This window comes from Oncorhynchus nerka, linkage group LG5, assembly GCF_034236695.1.
Source record: "Oncorhynchus nerka isolate Pitt River linkage group LG5, Oner_Uvic_2.0, whole genome shotgun sequence".
Lineage (NCBI taxonomy): Eukaryota > Metazoa > Chordata > Actinopteri > Salmoniformes > Salmonidae > Oncorhynchus > Oncorhynchus nerka.
The window spans coordinates 68,228,237-68,241,052 of NC_088400.1; the positions used below are offsets into that span (position 1 = coordinate 68,228,237).

Sequence of the window (12,816 nt, forward strand, 5' to 3'; positions counted from 1 at the left end):
TATAGGTCCTGGATGGCAGGAAGCTTAGCCCCAGTGATGTTTTGGGCCTTCCTCTGACACAGCCTAGTATAAAGGTCCTGGATGGCAGGAAGCTTGGCCCCAGTGATGTTTTGGGCCTTCCTCTGACACAGCCTAGTATAAAGGTCCTGGATGGCAGGAAGCTTGGCCCCAGTGATGTTTTGGGCCTTCCTCTGACACAGCCTTGTATATAGGTCCTGGATGGCAGGAAGCTTAGCCCCAGTGATGTTTTGGGCCTTCCTCTGACACAGCCTAGTATAAAGGTCCTGGATGGCAGGAAGCTTGGCCCCAGTGATGTTTTGGGCTTCCTCTGACACAGCCTAGTATAAAGGTCCTGGATGGCAGGAAGCTTGGCCCCAGTGATGTTTTGGGCCTTCCTCTGACACAGCCTTGTATATAGGTCCTGGATGGCAGGAAGCTTAGCCCCAGTGATGTTTTGGGCCTTCCTCTGACACAGCCTAGTATAAAGGTCATGGATGGCAGGAAGCTTGGCCCCAGTGATATTTTGGGCTTCCTCTGACACAGCCTAGTATAAAGGTCCTGGATGGCAGGAAGCTTGGCCCCAGTGATGTTTTGGGCCTTCCTCTGACACAGCCTTGTATATAGGTCCTGGATGGCAGGAAGCTTGGCCCCAGTGATGTTTTGGGCCTTCCTCTGACACAGCCTTGTATATAGGTCCTGGATGGCAGGAAGCTTGGCCCCAGTGATGTTTTGGGCCTTCCTCTGACACAGCCTAGTATAAAGGTCCTGGATGGCAGGAAGCTTGGCCCCAGTGATGTTTTGGGCCTTCCTCTGACACAGCCTTGTATATAGGTCCTGGATGGCAGGAAGCTTAGCCCCAGTGATGTTTTGGGCCTTCCTCTGACACAGCCTAGTATAAAGGTCCTGGATGGCAGGAAGCTTGGCCCCAGTGATGTTTTGGGCTTCCTCTGACACAGCCTAGTATAAAGGTCCTGGATGGCAGGAAGCTTTGGCCCCAGTGATGTTTTGGGCTTCCTCTGACACAGCCTAGTATAAAGGTCCTGGATGGCAGGAAGCTTGGCCCCAGTGATGTTTTGGGCCTTCCTCTGACACTGCCTAGTATATAGGTCCTGGATGGCAGGAAGCTTGGCCCCAGTGATGTTTTGGGCCTTCCTCTGACACAGCCTAGTATATAGGTCCTGGATGGCAGGAAGCTTGGCCCTTCCTCTGACACAGCCTAGTATATAGGTCCTGGATGGCAGGAAGCTTAGCCCCAGTGATGTTTTGAGCCTTCCTCTGACACAGCCTAGTATATAGGTCCTGGATGGCAGGAAGCTTGGCCCCAGTGATGTTTTGGGCCTTCCTCTGACACAGCCTAGTATATAGGTCCTGGATGGCAGGAAGCTTGGCCCCAGTGATGTTTTGAGCCTTCCTCTGACACAGCCTAGTATATAGGTCCTGGATGGCAGGAAGCTTGGCCCCAGTGATGTTTTGAGCCTTTCTCTGACATTAGTGCTGTATTGACAAGAGAAAAACTAAGAACACCTTATTTTTGACTTTCTGCAGAATGAGAATGTGGTCATTTTACAAGTTGACACCAATCACCACATCCTCTTTTGTCAGATGTTGTGTTGATTACGGCTGCACTGAAATCGGTTGAGGGATGAGCAGAAGAGTGCAGAAGAAATAATAAAAACTCCACTTTGTCCCTTACAGCCAACAGAGCCTCATTATAACACACCCCTTCTTGCATGTGTCTCTTGAGGTCAATCTACTCCAAACATATTAAATACACATTCTCACTTGACACAGTCAATGTAAATCAAAAAAGTGAAATATTCAAAATGACACATACACTGACTCGACCTGACTCTGACGTGAGATGTCATGACGGACCAGACAGATTGAAGTGTACTATGACTACTTGTAGTGTCTTGTACGGTGATCCACTAGTAATGTAAGTTGAAGTTGAAAGTTAACTGACAATCTAGACATGGCTATTGTTTGAAGGTGGTGGTTGTGGTGGTAGTGGGGTCAATGACATATATTGCTATTCAATTCAGGACTTGAATTCAAATTATTTGATTGAATTTCAAACTTGTGATAGTAAATATTGCATGCCTACAAGGAGTATGCCTATATAAGGCAAAGTCAAGTGGACTTGCCTATGATTGGTCTGACCTCTAGTACCCTATAAAACAACTTGTGGTTTGTCTGTACAGCAGCAAAGAACGCTCAAACAGGCAACTGCTACACAAGCAGGACAACAACCCAATCACCACCACAAATCTGAGACAATGCTGAGAGTTGTGGGACATTTGTTTTGTAAGACAATTATTTTGTTACTACAATTAATAACTTAGGAGTCAAATGTGTAATTACCTGTTTGTTTCTAGGTCTCTTTATATGCTGTCGGGGAGCTGGTTGCTTGACAGAGACACTGGTGGAACTTGGACAGAATACAACCATAAACTGTTCTCTTAACATAGAAAGTGCATACTGGTACATTCAGCACCAACCACAGCCTCCACAGGCCATACTCCACTCTTTCACTAGTAGGAGTCCTGCTGCTTTTTATTACAATACTACTTTTAGACAGAAATATATTTTAGAAACAGGTCATAGATTGTTAATACATAATGTAACAGTAGATGATTGTGGAGTGTACTACTGTGCAAAGAAAGAAGACCAGAGTCTCCTATTTAGCAATGGTACCAGACTCATGACCGCTGGTAAGTGCACATTTAATTCAATGATGAATATGTATGGTGTACAGATATGTATGGTGTACAGATATGTATGGTGTACAGATATGTATGGTGTACAGATAGTATGGTGTACAGATATGTATGGTGTACAGATATGTATGGTGTACAGATATGTATGGTGTACAGATATGTATGGTACAGATATGTATGGTGTACAGATATGTATGGTGTACAGATATGTATGGTGTACAGATAGTATGGTGTACAGATATGTATGGTGTACAGATATGTATGGTGTACAGATATGTATGGTGTACAGATATGTATGGTACAGATATGTATGGTGTACAGATATGTATGGTGTACAGATAGTATGGTGTACAGATATGTATGGTGTACAGATATGTATGGTGTACAGATAGTATGGTGTACAGATATGTATGGTGTACAGATAGTATGGTATACAGATAGTATGGTGTACAGATAGTATGGTGTACAGATATGTATGGTGTACAGATAGTATGGTGTACAGATAGTATGGTGTACAGATATTATGGTGTACAGATATGTATGGTGTACAGATAGTATGGTGTACAGATATGTATGGTGTACAGATATGTATGGTGTACAGATATGTATGGTGTACAGATAGTATGGTGTACAGATATGTATGGTGTACAGATATGTATGGTGTACAGATAGTATGGTGTACAGATATGTATGGTGTACAGATATGTATGGTGTACAGATAGTATGGTGTACAGATATGTATGGTGTACAGATATGTATGGTGTACAGATAGTATGGTGTACAGATAGTATGGTGTACAGATATGTATGGTGTACAGATATGTATGGTGTACAGATATGTATGGTGTACAGATAGTATGGTGTACATATGAGCTACCTTTTGGGTATGTTCCCAATAATGGAAAATACTGTTTTTCAGTTTTAGATGTGGTTTAGAATAACTCAGGACATTTAACATTGTCTGTGGGTTATTTATATTTTTTTCCACAGACTATCCAAACCAGACGTCCAGCTGCAGGTCATCATGGGAGAACTGTCTTCTGTTAATTTACAGTGTTCTGAAGGTTATTCTGATCGTTATGATCCTGGGTGAGTGAATGGAAATACTAGATAATATCAAAATGTAAAAGTTTGAAATAGTTTAACATTTAAATGTTTGCTGAGTAGCCAATGTTGCTTGTGCAATGTTGATATTGACATATCCTATGTTGTTGGTGTATATTTCAGTACATATCGTGGCCTTGGCATGTCAGAACAGAAACTGTATTATAAAACTAAGACCACCTCAAGATGCAGACCAGAGGTAAGAGACTTGTTGTACACCACCTGAACAGTTGCAGCATTCTCCCTCACAAATTGATTAAACTTAACAGTATCAAATACTGAAAACCATACAACATATCATGATGTAACTGACTGTAGGTATGGTCTTTTTAAAATATTAATTGCATTGTTATTTTGACAGAAATCAGTGACACAGCTCACATCACCACCAAGAAGATTCCATCCTGAACTTGTATCAATAATTACAATTGCAGTATAGTTCATGCTTCCACAAGCGCAAACTAACAACTTCTGCAATGGGTATATTCTTAGAATCACTTCCTGTAGAATGATACAAGTCATGTGACAATGTTACAGTGAACAATGACTAAAATACTGTTGTGAATATATGCCTGTATCCTATCACCCCTTTCTACCGCTAGTCAGTAATGAATAAATACGTGTTTCTTTATTTCCCAATACTTTGACATTTATTTGCACTAAAACACATGCATGATGTGGGTCTACTGCAGTGTTTCCCAAACTCGGTCCTCTGGACCCCAAAGGGTGCACGTTTCGGTTTTTGACCTAGCACTACACAGCTGATTCAAATAATCAACTAATTATCAATATTTGATCATTTGAATCAGCTGTGCAGTGTTAGGGGAAAAACCGAAACATGCACGCACCCCTTGGGGTCCCGAGTTTGGGAAACGCTGGACTAGTTATTGTATTCATGAATGGTCAATCCATTAGTGTAACTATCTTCTAGTAAAATGTCATGATTACAGTAATCAGCTGCTTAACTTCCTTTTTGTTCTAAAGCTGTGACTTCTGTGGAAATGTTCAAGTAAATTGCAGTGAAGATCACAGGAACAAAACAAAGGTATGACTCATGACCCACTCAGTTGAAGGTAAAGTAGAGCAGCATTTGTCAGAAAGATATTACACAGTGGAAAGTAACACACCACACCACCACACAAACAGCTCATGTAAATGGTCACAGGCTGTGGTTTATAACAGTATTTGTTCCAGTGATGTTTGTGAAAGAATTAGTCTGGCAAGAGGTTGTCTATTGCAATACACTTTCATAATAAATGATTTCCTATCAACATGGTCTTAAACTCAAAGAAACACAGGCCTGCCATGTAGATATGAACACTATTGGATGTGTAGAGTAAATCATGCAGAATGATTTAACCGTAGCTTTTGGACCATTAACTCAATATTCACCAGGGTTGGGGTCAATTCAGGAAGTGCACTGAAATTCCAATTATCTTCTATGTTTTTCAATGAGGAAAATTTGGAATTGGAATTTGGTTTACTTTCTGAATTGCCTGGAATTAAAATGGAATTGACCCCACCCTGATATTAACAAACTCCTCTAATGGTCTGTCCTTGATGACACTTCAGTACCCAGTGTTATGGCAGGGTAAGGTGTGACACTGCCTGGTGCTATGGGGTCTACATAGTCTTAGAAACCGACCCTCGGCAACACAGTGACTAGGGTCTGGTTTCAACGATGGACGTTTTTGGCAAAGAGGAACTACATATTTCCTCTGCCAAAAGAGTCCTTCATTGAAACCACACCATTGTGTTGCCTAGTTTCTATGTATCAGGAAAATGGCTCTATCTATCTACAGGGACACTACTGGGCTTCTTCCAAATACCCCCCTGTGACATCTTCCCCTCAGTCACTGTCTTGGGTCTTTGGGGGTTCTCCCTTTCCACTGCTCTCCAGGGGCCATATTCATAAAGCATCTCAGAGCAGGAGTGCTGATCTAGGATCAGGTCCTCCCTGTCCATGTGATCTTTTTCATTATCATCCAAAAAGCTAAGACACTTTATTAATAAGTGGCCAGTTAGGCCACCTGTTTCAAGTTGTATTAGACTTGTGTGCAGATACACATAGTATACACTGTCCAATGAAATGATTACTTGCAGGTTTCTTCTCGACAATGCAAAACAATAAGAAATAAGAAAATACAAGAATAGCAACATGAAGTAAATGGCTCAGTTGAATAGAATAACCATCGTAGCATAAGTATAATATGGGAAGGCACACTTTATAGTCCAATATTTACACGTGTTTTGGAGAAGGGGGGATTGGGGGCAAGTGTTAATGCAATGTTGATACGGTGTAATAACAGTGCCACTACACGGGTAAAAGACTACGGTGTTGCGCTCTTTTCTTCGTGTGCCAAATCTTAATGAACACAACTGTCCAGACGGTGGCAGTAATGCACCATCACATATGGTTTGCACCATAACGGGCTCGCTTGAACCTGGTGTTGGGTTGCGACCGGTTTTCCATTGCAAGGCGTCCATCTGTCTCGAAGTGCCAACCCGCATTACCACTACCATGCGCTTGATGTTGGTCCAGTGTCATCTCAGTGTTTTAGGGAGCACCAGCTGATATAAAAGGAATATTCCATTTTGATAGCGCTCACACATGTAGGCCTACATGTAACCAGGACTAAATACATGGAGAGCCTACAGGTCATTGTTCCTTCATTAGGTGTTGACTGGAAAGAATCAACAAGCGTCTGACACAAACCATTAGGATAATGACGCACGAATCTTAATGCGTAGGCCATTACAAATGCGCAGACAAATAAGATACATAGCCTCGCCTTAGTATGTAAAAGCAACACACCCCATTACCCCACCGTTTTTCTGGCGTGATGTATAAAGCCCATAGGCCTAAGCCTACAGTACCTGAGGGGAAACAGCTTTAATGGAACTTGAGCAAGCGTGTCGAGTGCACTGACAGTGCCATATAGTTCCAGACCTGTAGCCTATGTGCCATAAAAGATCCAGAGGGCATGTTCACAAGAAATCGACAAATACACTCACTGTCAATAGCAAGTTTGGCTTTGATGCTGAGTATTGCTGACAAGGGCTTTGCCAACATCTTTTCCTCGCCCCTTTTTTCGACACACCCCCTCGCGGATCGCGCCAATCTCATCATCTGTGTGTACATTCTCAGAATAAATTAAACATGTCCAATCTCCAGGTACTTCATTATAGTCAACAATTTAATCTAATAACATTTGACACGTTTGGATTTAACTTTATAGGCCAACTAATTACAATGTTGCCTCATATTCGGTTGACAGTAATTGTTAGTTAGGCATATGTGGCGGTAGGACAAAACGGTTTTATAGAAATCCCTTTAGAAAGGAACCGTTATCTATTCAACAACCGTTTCCCCACTGCGTATCGATCGCATGTAATGCCTTTACTGTGTGTGCATTCATCGTGCTCATGTGAAATCCACCGCGGTGCAGAGCGCAATGAAGCGGCATAACCCCACGGGTTAGTTCCCATGGGACTGTAGGGGGAGAGTTGTCTGTCATTAATAACTGCAATCCAATTACCCGGACCCGGTTTGAGCTATTATGATGCTTCCTTTTGCACAGTTTTAAACGAAAGGGGTAGTTTTTCTCATGACGCAGCGCCAAGTATTGTATGTCTCTCTAGTCTGTTTCCATTATATTCCATTATATTCTATTCCTTAGATTTAGGATTGATTTGGGGTCAGGTGATCCTAGATCTGTGGTTATAGACCTGGGCAATAGATTATGCCATGTGCCTAAATATATGTTTAGCTGTCAGTGTTGGGTATGGCATATTGTCCAGTCTATGTCCCAATGATTCCAGGGATAGATAATTTTATAACATTTTCTATCCCAATTATACTGTATCATTTGTGTACTTATACTTTGAAGAAAGCAACAAACAGAATACTTCACACTCGAATTTACATTTACATTTACATTTAAGTCATTTAGCAGACGCTCTTATCCAGAGCGACTTACAAATTGGTGCGTTCACCTTATGACATCCAGTGGAACAGCCACTTTACAATAGTGCATCTAAATCTTTTAAGGGGGGTGAGAAGGATTACTTTATCCTATTACCCTACACTCTTAGAAAAAAAGGTTCTGGGTGAACCAAAAATGGTTATATTTCTTGTTTCATATATGGCACCCCTAAAGGTTCTATATAAAACCCTTTTGTAGGGTTCTTCTTCCTGAACCAACATTGGGTAATATAGAACCATTGGGTTTCATATACTGTTCTATATGGAACCAATTTCGGGTTCTATATAGAACCATAAGAGGTACCATATATGAAGCAAGCATAGAACCCTTTTTGGTTCTATCCAGAACCTTTTTTTCTAAGAGTGTAGGGTAAATTCGAGAATGAAGTCTTCTGTTTGTTGCTTTCTTCAAAGTAGAAGTATACAAATGATACAGTATAATTGGGATATAAAATATTATATATACCTGGATTGGGACATAGACTTGACAGTATGCCATACCCAACACTGAGAGCAAAAATAAATAAATGTAGGCATATAGCATAATCTATTGCCCAGGAAGAAAAAAAACGAATATGCACAGTAACCTATTTACCTTCAATATCTCCCTCCTCGCTCGCTGGCGTTCTCTTTCGCTCTCCCTCCTCCCTCCCTTTGTTTTCGCTGTGGAGAGCGCTGGTGGAGCGAAGCGTGCTGGAGGTTTATGGTAATTGCGGTTCCCCGATTGGCCTTCTGGGTAGAGTCTGCGACTGGAACCAAGGCGCAGGCACTCATTCTCCGCTGTACGTCTGGAGGCGGTAGTTGTGAGTGCTCTGAATGGTGCCATACGGAAGAAAACGGAACAGTAAAACTAGGACGAAATAAAAACTAATGGGAACATTGACAGAAACACCCTAGCCTCTCACTGAAGACAATGGGCACTGTTAGCATTCTTTATTTGTTGAAAACGGAAATTCTCGCCATATTTTTGAGGTGGCGTGTGTGCTGTATGGCGAGCTCAACATGGCGTTGCAATGCATAACCAGACTGAATTAGTTTATTGAGACCTACGACCGTTGTTGCCACCTGTGCTCCTTGAAACATTCACGACAACGATTCACTTGGTGTCTTTTTACTAATGGATATATTTACTGGGAGCAGAAACGTAGCTTATCACTGCGACTCCGTGGATCTGTTCGTTCATTGTCGCCGACTCGTCATTCCCGGATTTTTACCAACTGGAAATGTATAAAGACTAAGGATGTTTTCGTAGTCTAATCTTACCTACATGTCATTTAACAAGCACAACATTGTCACCCCTATTTGCTGTAAAGTTAAATTACAAAAGTGATATTAACCCCCTACGCACGAACTCTCGTTGGGTCGTTTTGACTGACTCGTGGAGCCTAGAGAACACGGCCAAAAAGTTCCAACTGGACATTTTGCGTTTTGGCCAAGAACAATAGAATTTAGAGAAATTATTCTGGAATTTCTATCAGGTAGGCTAAGATAATTTTTGTGAACGTTTGTGCCTTGGTTTTCCTTTCCATGTTTCGTTTTTTTTGTTGCTTTTCTGTCTTGCTCCAGTCTGAAGACTCGATGTTGTTCGGCGTCGCTCTGACTATATGGAGACTTGGCCATCTGATAAGGGCTTCTACAAAGAACTGCGTATTTAAGTGGAATATTTAGTTGCTTGCCAATGTATTGGTGTACTGAGAGATGTGTGTTAACCTAGTAGAATTCATGTTTCACATAGGCTTTGTATAAACCTAGTCTAGCCCTACACCCGTTTCTATAGAAAGATTGTAGACTAAGATGGTGTAATATTGGATGGTTTGGTGACGGAAATGTGTTGATTAAGCCTACATGTTTTATCGTTCATCCAAACTCTTAGTAAGTCATAATGAGAGATCCAACGTTGTCACGGGAGTTTCCAGCTAACCTTTTTTTTCAGCCAGTCAGCTAAATTTAAAGGAAAATGTCAAATAAAAAAAATTGCGTGTAGCGCGTGTGTGATTTCGATGTAGGCTAATCTAATTCTCATGTTTCAAATGAATGGCCTGGCATAAACAAATTAGTTGAGTCTCTGTGGGAATCGGTTTGTAGGCGTTTTTCTATATATATATATAAGATTCAGTCTTAATTTAGTGCCTCGCCCATGTTTGACACCATCCCATATACCTTGTGGAACGACTTTGCAGATAAACGCTTGTGGAGGTCATCTGTGTAATTTCACTGCGCATTTCAGCGAGTGGATGATGGTGTGGTGGGCTGTATGGTTTTCCATTCATTAACGACTTCATGGATAGAATGCGGCAATCATGTTTTAAAATGAATTTTTATAACGGGCTCGGTGATCGAGCGCATTGAGACGGGTGTAGATGTCCTGCATGATAATGTAAGCGTAAGTAAACGTGTCTAAGGCTTCTGTCCCACATTGGACGATGCAAGGTCTTTTCTTGTACACTATATACTCTTGTCATGTTGGCATGTTGGCAACTTGACGTGTTCTGTCGCCTTAACTTAAACGAGTCCGAACTGAAGTCCTCCCCTCGCCCCGGGGACGGGAAATGACTCTGGTCACAGGCTGCGCTACGGAATTCGACCCGTTGCATATACAGTACTAGACACAAGCAAGCGCAGACGCAACAACGGAGTGCAGTGTTTTTGGACTCATAAAAACGCCTCAATTTGTGTTTTTAAACTTTTACTCCAAGAACAGAGCGAACACAGTGGAGAAGCAACTTACTGCGCTTTAGGCTCATAGGAAAATAATACAGGCCTAGGCTGTTTATTTCACAAAAGTTATCTGGAATTTGTTGGTTCCTACTTATATTCCTTGTTTCCTGTTTCCTACTTTGGTACCATAAATTAATCCCGAATACGTGGTAGCCTAACTGAAAGCTGAATGTGGCATTAAGACCGAGGGGTTGGTTTAGTAGGCCTATTGTCACAGAGCTTATTCACAAAATATTGTCATTTCTAGGCCTACTGAAGAACCAATTTCAAACTGATTGCATTTCAAGACTAGGAATGTTTTTTGTTTATATTTCAATTTAACCAACTTGGTATGGGGGCGATGAGAGCGCATTTGACCCGCATTGTTGTTTGCATTTGGCATAAATGAAGGCTATCATGCTGTTGACAACTATCTAGGTATATTTCATATGACAGTCGAATCTAATGAATGCTGTCACATACGAACAATTAGGCCTACAACTTGGATACGTCTTGAAAGACATCCATTACAACAGTTACGCAAGTACCTGTAGACCCGTTTTTATGTTCAAATAACATATTTCAGGACACAAGAACGGATTAAACAGCTTGCCTAACCAATTGGTATTGTCAAAATCATACTTTTAAAATGATTTATCTGAGAAGAGACCTCCCTACTCGCATTCTGCATGTATTTGGTGAAGGCCTACGCCCCCCATTCTGTCAACCCGGGTTGTTTATTTTTAGCGCAGCCATCTCGGTCTGCTGGAGCCTTTGTGCACTCAACGCAGGCAGACAGACGAGTCGTGTCCAGAGAGACGGTGGTTTTGAGGATATTTTTTTCCTTCATCCACCACCTTGAAATGTGATATGGAAATAGTAAGTCGTTGGCCAACCGCTGAGAACATTCGGCGTCAGATAAACATTTATTTAGGATTTTTCTTTTGAACAATGGGAAGAGTAATAAGGCATCAACGATAAGCGTGATTGACTCACGGTTGTCAAGCTTTTTCTGCTGTCACAATATTAGCTGGTTGTTGTCATGTAGGCCTAAATGAGGCCTTTCTCTGACAGTAGGCCTATAGGCTACTTTTAACATATGCCGAATTTATTAATAGGATATAGGTCCGCTATTTTCCGAGTTTGACATAATCAGTGGAAACGCTTGTGAAGGAAAATAAACCCACGGCACTGCAGTGAGCTGGAGAGAGAATTGCTTAGTTGACTCCCGCTGGAGATGTCACAGTTTGATTGAAGCTTTTCCTCTACAAGGCGAGTCTCCCCTGGGACTGCGGTCCCGAAACAGGAGAGCTCTTCTCTCCGCTTCAGAGCGCTTTTGTGCCGCAGCAGGAGCTCTGTGTGCACGGTTCTCTGCGCTCTCGTAAAAGGACGCCTCCTGACGCCCACACATTGTTTTCTTTACGCGACGTTCTCACCAGCAGCCAGAATGCACCTAAGTAGAAAGGATAACAGCCCCGAAGTACCTTGCACTAGGGGCACATATTTTATTTAAATAGAACCCGGGGCCCGTCGAATTGGAGCAGCCAGGTTTGAGGTCAAGTGAGGGACACCTCCGTGGTGTTTGGCTGGCTGTGTCTGCTCGCCACCCATTGATTTGGGGAATTTGTCACGCCGTGATTTGAATGACACGTCTATGATTCTGTAATATAAACGGTGCAATTAGACGGCATGTCGTGATATCATGATATCTGTTAGGTGCTCGTCTTATACTAGGCCTATAGCCTACAAATATCCTAGGTCGTTGGATAAAGTCTAGCCTACATGTTTACGTTATTGATTCATTTGTTAGGCGAATCCACATTGTAAAACCACCACCATGCCCGCCGCCAGGGGTGTTTCCGTGTTTCCTAAATCCTGACACTGTCATTGTCAAAACGTGTCTGTGTAGGCTGATCCTCTGATGCAATAAAAAACAATACAAACTGTAAAATTAAGTAAAACCATTTGAACTACTTTTTGGGTAGGCTTAGGGCCGTATTATTTTGGATTGGTTTTATGCACCAACAAACAAAGCCGTCAACCTCCAGAAGGAGTGAGGGAGAGCGCAATGGTTTGGTTTCACATTGAATTGCCTACAGGAAACGAAATAACACGACCATTAAATTATTGCGCATACGGGGACTTGTTTTTCTTACCAGCAAGGTTTTATCCGTTCGAATAATGGCGCGCCCAACGCATCCATGGTTGTGATCTGAAGTCTGGACACGCCCGTTTCCCTGAAAATGATTAATCAATCGGAATACAACTAATCCATTTTATTTAGTAATTGTATTAATTAATTCAATTATGTTAA

The 12,816-nt window shown here is 41.9% G+C and overlaps 1 long non-coding RNA gene across 1 annotated transcript; it reads left to right on the plus strand.

Moving 5' to 3' along the window:
• Window positions 1-2,193: 2,193 nt before the first annotated feature.
• LOC115129996 (uncharacterized) lies at window positions 2,194-4,459 on the plus strand. Its single transcript, XR_003863718.2, has 5 exons — window positions 2,194-2,304; window positions 2,376-2,711; window positions 3,707-3,805; window positions 3,944-4,019; window positions 4,182-4,459. It is a non-coding gene; the product is annotated as an uncharacterized LOC115129996 (long non-coding RNA).
• Window positions 4,460-12,816: the final 8,357 nt, after the last annotated feature.